The 10,249-nt window shown below is 51.1% G+C and overlaps 1 long non-coding RNA gene across 1 annotated transcript; it reads left to right on the top strand.

The window, feature by feature from the left end:
* The first annotated feature begins 156 nt into the window (after positions 1–156).
* Positions 157–6,179, top strand: LOC134478477 (uncharacterized). The gene is made up of 2 exons (XR_010051101.1): positions 157–671; positions 5,420–6,179. It is a non-coding gene; the product is annotated as an uncharacterized LOC134478477 (long non-coding RNA).
* The last annotated feature ends 4,070 nt before the right edge of the window (positions 6,180–10,249 follow it).

Raw genomic sequence — 10,249 nt, 5'->3', positions numbered from 1 at the left:
GACATCACAGGAATGGAGCAGTATGTGGGACCTGGGCTCTGGCTGCTCACCTGGGGAACTTGTCATGCTAAGCCTGGCAAGGGTCGGAGTGCAGCACTATCACTATAGCCCGAGGCATTACATGTGCTAACCACAAAAATATACTTCCCTGTTGGGAGCCGCGGCCGACACCGGTCGCCTTACTTGGCGGACGTAGGGCCTGTGGGTGGGAGCGGAGCCTGAGCTAGATTGCCCCTCCCATCGAGTGAGTCAAGTTGGCGCCTGCTTCCTGCCCCCTGATTGCGCTGGCGACTTAAACAACCCGCTCTGTAAGATAGTCTGCCTAGCAACAACTGATGTTAGCCAATCAGCCCGCATCGCGCGCTTTGAACTGATTGGCCACTGTCACCCTATAAAAGTGAATGCCTCTCCTGCCACGAGACAGGAAGCACAGAGAAAGCACAGAGAGAGATAGAAAAAGTCCACCGGCGAGAAAGGGCTGGTGGCAGAGTGGAGGCCTTGCGGGGCCCACGCGGAGATAAATAAAGGCAAGGTTGCACACCGCCAGACTTTGTCGTGTGTCTTTCCTGCCGGCCGGGAGCGACCCCGACATTTGGTGACCCGCACGGGGACTGATCAACCCCGAGACACGGCGGTGGTGTGCAACGCTCCAGCGTGGTGCTGCCGGACAGGTGAGTTGGGGATAAGCCTGGGCTCTGGGTGGCGCGCACCTACAGGGCTTTTAGACTCCCCTCAGGCTCACGCGTAGGTGACGGGTTCTTTAAGTCACACGCGGTGAGTTACAGCCATTAGAGGTTAGAGATGGGTAATTTACCGAGCGCGGAGGCGCAGCCCTTGGTAAAGGCCCTTAGGAAGCTTTTAAAAGCTAGAGACCTCAGGGTAGGTCAAAAAACACTGGAACTATTCATAGCAGAGATAGATAGGGTGGCTCCCTGGTTTTTACCCATGGGGCATTTAAACCTGCCGTCATGGGAGAAGTTAGGCGGGGACCTCGCCTCGGCGGAATTGGGAGGCGATATTTCGCCGGCTATTCGCCCCCTGTGGGAAATGATACATGCGTGCCTTGACTCCTATGCCGAGTTGCGCCGCGAATTGTGTGCGTGCGCCGCTCGAAAAAAGCAGAGAGAGGAAAAAAGACCCCCGAGCGCCCTCTGGCGGGGAGGAGATAGAGAGCCATCCGCTCCGCCCTGGAGCTCTTCTCCAGAAGCGGCTCCCCGCCGAGAGGCCGCTACAGGGAACCCTCCCTTCTCTCAGCCGGCACAGGAAGTGACGCCCCGTTCCACTCTGTCGCGACCGCCGTCCTATGACGTTGCGCCGCGGGGCGGACGGTATTTTCATGGGCGGCTACTCTGCCGAGCAGGCTGAGAAAAACGCCGGTCGAGGAAACAGGGGCTGGGGATTTAGCTCAGCGGCATAAGCGCCTGCCTTGTAAGCAGGCAATCGCGAGTTCGATCCCTGGTACCGATAAAAAAAAAAAAAAAAAAAAAAAAACGAAAAAGACCAAAAATAAAAAAAAAAAATAAAAAAATAAAAAACAAAAAGAGGGAGTAAGCCAAGGCCTGCCTCCAAAGGCGCGGTTATCTATGGCATGACAATGGATGGGCCCGGATCCGGTGGTTAGCTGGAACCGAGGCGCGGTTTGTGTTTTTCCGCAGGAACCGGGACGAAAACCACTGTGGGTCCCAGAGAGGTTGACGCGACAAGTCCCTCGACTAAAGATCAGGCCTGTTCCACCAGAGGCCAACCGCAGACCCAACAACAAGATGAGCCCTAAAAAAACTGCAGGACAATCCCTTTTTGGGGAGCCTGGAATGGCTTGCTCCCCTATGTTTTACCATTGTTAGGTCCCCTGTGCTCCTTGCTTCTGCTCTTACTTGTAGGACCATTCTTGCTCCGATGGGTTACATCATTTATTAATGGGCGCCTTGCGGCGGCCTGGCGTCAAGTACGCCTGGTTGCCCATGCGGCCCTGGCAGCAGCCCGTGATGGGCACAATGACCCCCAGGCCTACGCATGGCTCGCTCGACTGGCCTACGACCGGGTCTAGGTGTGGCGGGTCTTCCGCATTCCTTCCCTAATGACACCACACAGCAGGGTGGGTGAGTCAATGACGGGTAAGAGCGTGCCTCCCCAGCACGACTCGACCTAAGCCAGGCCCTACCCCATGGCGCACGAAAGCCGCTGGATTACTAGAATCTGACCAGATCTAGATGCCTCTCCGAGGGGATCACACGGAGGGGCATGAGTGCATGCCTATGTGCATCCAGGTTCCGTCCAGTTCACTCCTGGCCCTGGAAAAAGGACGAGGGTCTCAAGGCCTTGGTGGACCCGGGGGCGGCCGACCAGGGTCCAAGCCAAGGGCCTACGGTGGGCCTCAACACAGGGCATAAGCCTCTGCACTCGATCCAGGGCGGGCTGCGATGCATACATTCATTCAAAGTAAATAAAATAGGGGGAGATGTTGGGAGCCGCGGCCGACACCGGTCGCCTTACTTGGCGGACGTAGGGCCTGTGGGTGGGAGCGGAGCCTGAGCTAGATTGCCCCTCCCATCGAGTGAGCCAAGTTGGCGCCTGCTTCCTGCCCCCTGATTGCGCTGGCGACTTAAACAACCCGCTCTGTAAGATAGTCTGCCTAGCAACAACTGATGTTAGCCAATCAGCCCGCATCGCGCGCTTTGAACTGATTGGCCACTGTCACCCTATAAAAGTGAATGCCTCTCCCGCCACGAGACAGGAAGCACAGAGAAAGCACAGAGAGAGATAGAAAAAGTCCACCGGCGAGAAAGGGCTGGTGGCAGAGTGGAGGCCTCTCGGGGCCCACGCGGAGATAAATAAAGGCAAGATTGCACACCGCCAGACTTTGTCGTGTGTCTTTCCTGCCAGCCGGGAGCGACCCCGACACTTCCCTCAGCCAGATATGGCTGTACATGCCTATAACCCAGCACTCTGGGAGGCTGAGGCAGGAGCATCCCGATTTCAAGCCCATCCTGGGCAACTTAGTAGATTTAGCAAGCCCCAGTATCAAAATAAATAATTGCTAAAAGGCTGGCGGGGCTGCCGCTCAGTGTGCAAGTCCTAGGTTTGATTCCCACTACTGCCAACACCTTCCTCTCAAATGCAGAGTATTGTCAATTTGAATTTCGTTTTGCAGTTTCCACAGAATATCCTCAGCCTGTTTGGCACCACACCGTGTGAGGGGAAGTTAGGACAGCGAGAGACAGCCATTACTCACAGCTGAAGGCTCTTTTGGCCAGTTATGCTGAGTAGCATGAGCCACTTCTCTCCCCACACCCACACACACGGTGTCTAGAGCACCCGAATTCATATAGACACAAAGGTAAGACGCAGGCTTCCAGGGTGGATGGAGCAGCGCAAAGTGTGCAGTTAAAGGTTCAGTTTGGGAAGATGAAAGAGTTTTGGAGACAGATGCACCCCCACGTGAGCATCCTAACGTCACTGCAGTGTACACTTAAAAATGGTTCCAGTGTCCTCGGTGCCAACTAGTAGATTAAAGAGGAATGGATTAAAGAAACCGTAGTGTATGCACAGCAGAACACTGTCCAGCCATGAAAAAGAACAAAACTCTGTCACTTGTACAGCTTACACAAGCCTGGTAGATGTTATTACGTTCAGGAAGCGGGTGCAGAAAGACCACTGTCCCATGCTCCCATGTGTACGGAGAGGCTTACAAAGTGCTGATCTCAAAAACAGAGAGTAAGAAGTGGTTCCTGGATGCCGGGAAGGGTTGGGCAGAGGAAAGAGGGAGACAGAATGTGGAAGGGAACCGCTGGGGGTGGGGAGGAACCGGTCCTAACGCTCCCCACTCCAGTGGAGGACCACAGAGAAGACCGTCACCCTCCTCAGCACAAAGAAAAGCTAGGCAGCAAAGCAAAGCGTGTCTCCCCAGCTGGAAGGAGACTTGGCTGCATGTATGTCAGAAGCAGCGGGCGCACGCATGCAGCCCTTACAAGTAACCCAGGAGCACCCGCCTCTGAATTCACACCCAAACGCACGACCACTGAGGAGGTTCGGCTAGAGGCAGATTTTATGTCATGTATATTGTATCTCAACTGAAAAACAAATAAATACAAGAAGACACAGTGCTCTGAGCTTCTCACTTAAAATCCAAATTAAACACAGCTTGCTCCCCTGGGAGGCTACGGAGCAGCTGTCATTGTGGAGGAGGAGGAGGAGGAGGAGCAGGAGCAGGAGCAGGAGCAGGAGCAGGAGCAGGAGCAGGAGCAGGAGCCTCCGGGCTTCCTGGACTAATCGGCCACCTGAGGCACAACCCACAACATTGAAGCTACCGTCCGACCTCCACAGGCTCCTCGGCCCACGAACACACTCCTGTTAGAATTCAATGATCACAACATTTTTTTCAAAAAAAACTGTTGTTATCAGAAGTCAAAAGCAAGCCAGTCAGTAGGGACAAGGCTGGCTTACTGGACATTTTGGGCAAGCAGCACTGGACCGTTTACAGCTACCCACGTGGAACCCCCTGGGGAGGTGGGTCTGGCCCAGACCTACCCCGCACCCAGCAGTGCTGATAGCAGTGTCACTTGCACTCACATGTGCTGAGACTGAGTTTTCTTTCTTTCTTTTTTTTTGTCTTTTTCCTTTTTATCGGTCGAACTCACGACTGCCTGCTTTCAAGGCAGGCGCTTATGCCGCTGAGCTAAACCCCCAGCCCCCGAGACTGAGTTTTCTGAGTTGGATGTCTTCACACCATATGGATGTGGCTCCAATGAACAGAAACATCAAATCTCATGCCTGGTCTTACTTCCCTAAAATATCCGCGGTGTTTCAGAAATACATGTGTGCTGTTTAATAACCAGTAAGCTTACCTACCCATGGGTACCTGGCACTCAGGGACTCACAGTGATTCAGATTCAACCCAGGCTGTGAGACTGGGTATCTATCTGTCGGCCAGTCAGTCAGACACCACCGGGTGCCTCAGTTTCCCCATTTGTAAAACGACAACCCGACAGTGCTGTGTGACTAACCTTGAGTTAGTGCAAGTCAAACCCTTACCATGGAGCCTGTCAAATAGGAAGTGATCAATACCTCTAGCAATGTGCTTGTGACCGAGGAAAAACAAGTTCTAGGGAGCTGAGTATCAGAATAGCTCCCGCAAGGGACCCACCCCGTGCCTTCTTTGCAAGTACAAGTCATTGGTATTTTAGTCTCAAATTCGTGGGTCCAGATCACTGAGAGTTTGAGGCCAGCCTGGGCTACAAAGTGAGTTCAAGGCCAGTCTGAACATATTGTGAAATCCTGCCTCAAAAGATAAAGACAAAAACAAAACAAACCCACAAACAACAAAAAATTTATTGGCCCAAATTCTTTTTTTACTTTTTAATAGAGCTACTAGAAATTTATTTATTTAGGTTCTTTTTTTAATATATTGTTTATTTTAAAGGGAATAAAACAAGATACAATGGAATAAACTGAAACAGAACAAAGTTTCTGGTTCACATTCTCAGCTCAGCCCTCCTCCTCTAACCAGCACTTTCCCTGCGGACAGGGGGCTGTGAGACGCAGAGACAGTCCCGGGGAAGGGGCCCACCTTGGCTGGAACTCTCGCCTCACCTGGGACACAGATATCACCACGCTTCTCACATGAGATCACCGCTCTCTGACCCTGGATCCAAGTGCATGCTAAAAAACCCCTCCAAGTGAAGCCAGACGGGGCTGCTCTGGAGACAGGGAACATGTGTTCCACTTCTGCAAAGAAAAGAGCGACTCGGGACCTGGTGGTTTGATTACCCTTGGCTCCCGCCTCCTCCGCCTCCCACCATTTGTGGAACAGGGAAATGAGCTCCCAGTCCAATGATAAAACTGATATGATTCATGCCTGTGTCAGGACGAAAGAAACAGGAAACGGAGGCCGGTGGCGCGGCTGTGATGTCACCTCTTTGGCATGCTGTCCTGGCCCTGGAAAAATGCAGAAGACAGAAGTTATTTGGTCCCTTGGCCGCGTCCCCAGTACAATGGACTTGATCTTGGAAGTCCTGCCTGTGAGAGCAGGGTAGGGTGAGATGCTGGTATGTGCATGCTGGCCAAGGACGCGGGAAGAAATGGGGGGAGAAACAGAGCCTTCAGTGAAACGCGTCTCTGCCAGACAAACACACAGTGTGCTCTCACTGTGCCTGGCTTTTTAATACAGGTTTTGGAAAAGAGTCTTTTGGTGTCTGTTCAGTTCCTCCCGACTAAAGGGCAACTGGGGCTCTGGCCTCGAGGCCTGGGAACTCGTGGAGGGGAGGGAGGACCAGGGCTGGGTGCTGGAGGAGGAGGAGGAGGAGGAGGGAGAGGCTCTCCTTGGCCGGGATCAGGCAGCTGGGTTGGATCTGAATGGTCCCGCGACCCACATTGGCCTCTCCTTCGCTTTGCTTGGAGCTCTGTGAGTGCAGGGTTAGGCTAGCTGAGTTTTGCTTTCCTACTGTGCACCACACAATAGCTGCCCTAAAATGTGATTTTCGTTAGTAAACAAACACACAAGCCCCAGATTACATTTTCCGAATTAGTGAGTGTCTCAAGCCCACCACTGAGAATTTATCTAAGACAAATGCCCCAGAATCTCAGTCCAGCCAGGCTGGAAGCTTTTGAGCAACTGCAAATTCAGCCCCTCCTAAGATAATATTCCTTTAACATTTATTCCGCATTTACAGGAGGATTTTCTTTTAGGAAAATGTGTACATATCTTTCCATTGAGGGCTTGATCGGATGTATTTAGTATAGCATGGTATCTAAACTTATTGTACCTGGGATTGATTTCCATTTCACAGTTTTTGTACCATTTGAGATATCTAATCTCACGATTATGATTAGCCATTTACACACATGGAGAATTGAAGTAACCAAAGTTTCTTCAAAATAGATTTCAAAATTATGTTTTTGTGGCTTTCACTCTTCCAAAAACTCTCTTCTTTAAAACATTTCTGGAGTTCTTATTATTTCTTGGGTTTTCTTTGGCAATTGTCTGGGCACAACTTCTTGGACACGTATTAAAGGGTTTTAAATTTATGCACTCAAACAAACCACTTGTTCCCCGGGTACACTCTACGCCAGGCTTTCATTGGTTTCCGAATCTCACTGACTGTGTGGCCCATGTCAGCATGCTGGAGTCAGGATGGCCTGGGAGAACAAGCTCCCCAGGGCTCCTCACCTGAGGAGGATGAGCCTGCTCATCTTCCACTTGATGGGATCATCAGCTCTGCTGGTATTGGACAGACTTGTATTTAAGCATGGATCCAAAGAGTCTTATGTAGAAACCTGGATTAATCACAACTCTGATTGTGACTGACTGCAGTAGAGTTGGAGGTATCTGTTACCTGGTGCCCAGGTATCTCACCTGGATATCTGGCCACTTCTGCAGCTCGGCCTCCTCACCTAATTCCATCACAAAGGCAATCAGTGGATGGTGAGCTCCACTGTTCCACTCTACTGCTAAAATGCAGTGCCCAGGGCCCTAATGAACCCTGCTTGTTGTCAAGGAAAGTAGCATCTCAGCAGCCATCCACCTGGGTGTGATAACAGATGCTCAGTGAAGACTTGCTGAATGAGAGAAAACGCCTAAAATGTATTTCATTGTGTCATTTAACTCTCCTAACACTCACTAACGAAGCAGTTACATCTGTTTAACAGGTGAGAAAATTCAGATTCTGAATTTGACTTGACCAAACACATAGGACTGGCAAAGGGAGAGCTGAATCCAACTCAGACTTATTTGACTCTAAGACCTTTGCTCTTGGCCCCTGTGGTCATGGGCCCAGTTTTATTAGAGAACCAATCCTACTATTCTGACCAGGAAGGCTAAGGTCTATTGACACGGCAGCCGGGAGCTTAATCTGTTGCTAACTGCAGGTAAGGACAGGCTGGACCTTGTATGACGTCGCTGGCGGTGAGGAGCGGTTTCATGTGTGTCTGAGTGCAGGTTTGTCAGCTGGAGAGGTCACGAGGCTGGTTCTGCAGAAAGCGCTCACGAAGGCTCTAATTCTCCTAATTTGTCTGGTGTTTTCTAGACGGGAGCTCTGGGCTATGGCTCTGTGGGCAGACGGAGAACTAACCTCTATCCCTGTGCAGAGCTGTGTTTGTGCTGTCGCTAGCATGCACATACTTGCTCAAACAGCTGTACTTGGATAAGCACGAAAGGTCACACAAGGGTCCCTGCAGCAGGGGCTCTCAGGAAAATGCTAGAAGCAGCACATCCTGAAGCAGGCTCCAGTGGCCACTGGCACAGAATCTGGGGAGGGTTGGGGGCTTAAAAATGAAAAGTCTCAGATTCCATTCCCCCAGACCCTAGGGGCTAGACCCTAGGCATATTTGCTTAGTAACAAATAGGGTGGACTTAGACGTACTAAATGCTGAGACCCACTCTTCAAAGGATGGAGTAGAGAGGGAGTGTTGGCTCTTAGATGGGAGCTATGTGTGGACTTCTGCAGAGTAAAAAGTGTGAGTCTAGAGGAGGAGGGGAGCAGAGAGCAGAAAAAAAGCAATGGCATAGTGAGAAAGGGGTGGCTTTGGTACAGGAGCCACAGCGTTCTGCCTCAGTGGTCTCAGTTTAAATCCTCTGTTTTGTGTCCTCTCAGTCACCTTCGTTTACCCTCCCGTTACTCTCTGTGTTCTATTTGGTTCGAGATTGTTCTGGAAAGACCTTGCAGTTTAGGCCTGGTCCCTGGGGAGCTGAAACCTGCAGGAGGAAGTCGGGTACTGGGGGGCCGTTCTTGGGGAGAGAGGCCCCTGCTTCTTTGCTGTCTTTGTCACTTTCTGGCCAAGAGCTGCATAGCTTGGCTTTGCCATGTGTTCCTGCCGTGATTTGTTAAAAATTGTGTTTAAAAGTAACGGGTCCAAAAAGCCATGGACCAAACTCTCCAAATCTCTGAGCCAAGATAAACCTTTCATTTTTGCAATAGGATCACTCAGGCATTTGTTCCTCTCTCTCATCTGTCACCACTCCCAAGCAGACAGAATTACGGCATGGAGCCTGTCCCTCCCCAAGCCTCCCACAGACAAAACCAAAACCTCAGGCGAGTGTCAGCAAGACCCCAGGTGCCTTGCCCACGAGACAGACATTACATATTTCATGAGCCTCAGAGCAAAGGTAAACTTTGCAGGAATCATTTTCAAAGTTGCCTTTTAAGCATGAACAAACAAATAGATATGCCATCTCCCTAGCTTCCTGTTGATGTGATGTGGGGTTTATTCCATAGCCCATTATACAATAAAGAGTTTTAAGTTGTTGTTTTTGTCTTAGATGAGGTTCACTTCAAAATGCAGAAAAAGTACATCCTGAAAAGGATATTAAATTCTAAAATCTTAGCTTTTCATGGTTGGTGTCAAAGTCACTCAGTCCTGGCTTCATGGCGGGGGTGGAACTAAACGATGCTAATCTGCAGTCGTGCCAGATAATGGCATGGTCCAGCATTCCCAGAAGCTCTTTCTCCCAGTCTGGGAGTCTTGTGTTGGCAAACATGCATCCCAGCTACCTGCTGCCCTCGATTTCCCTGCAGCTGGTCATTCAGGTCCATATTGCTGTTTACAAATAACAGCTGCTTAACTGAGGCTCTAACTCAAACTTGGAGCTTGGCGTGCCTTGCCTCTACCAAGGTGGCTTGAAGACCCTGCTTATAGGTGGAGAGGGTGAGGCAGAGAGAGGCTCAGGACTGTGACCAAGACCAGGCCCCTGGTCAGCTTCTTTTATCAGGAGCACAAACTTTGGCCACGACAGCCTGCTCCTTACCTGGCTGCCCCCTAGCTGGTTCCAGCTGCACCCAGGGAAATGTTGCTCCTGCACTGGGGCTGCTGCAGCCTGCAGGACAACGCCCCTGTGTCAAGTGCCTGGGTCATTCCATCTATTCAGCCCAGGGATTCTCAGCCAGGGTTGCACATTGAAAACAAAACTTGATCCAAGATGACATGCTGGACCAGTTGGATCAGAGCTGTTGGGGGGCATTAGGTGGGCACCTCCTGAAGCCTTGCAGGCCAGAACTAGGCTCGCTGGCCCCTGTGCATGGATTGGCAGTGTGGACATCACCTGGTCCTACCAGAAAGGCAAAGTCTCAGGCTGGCTCTGAACACTCCATCATGATCCGCATTTTAAGAAGGTCGGGGAGGGTGAGAGGCTGGGAGACTGAGGTAGGATGGCGGGAAATCCAGGGCCAGCCTGGATAATTTAGCTAGTTGGGGAAACTGTGTCAAAATAAAAAAGAGCTATGGATGTAGCTCAGCACAGAGGCCTGGGAATCACACC

This window comes from Cavia porcellus, unplaced genomic scaffold (genome assembly GCF_034190915.1).
Source record: "Cavia porcellus strain 051 isolate PalLab524CR breed Dunkin Hartley unplaced genomic scaffold, mCavPor4.1 scaffold_13, whole genome shotgun sequence".
Taxonomy (NCBI): domain Eukaryota; kingdom Metazoa; phylum Chordata; class Mammalia; order Rodentia; family Caviidae; genus Cavia; species Cavia porcellus.
Note: the sequence above shows the minus strand (reverse complement) of the source record. Positions and strands in the feature narration are given on the sequence as shown.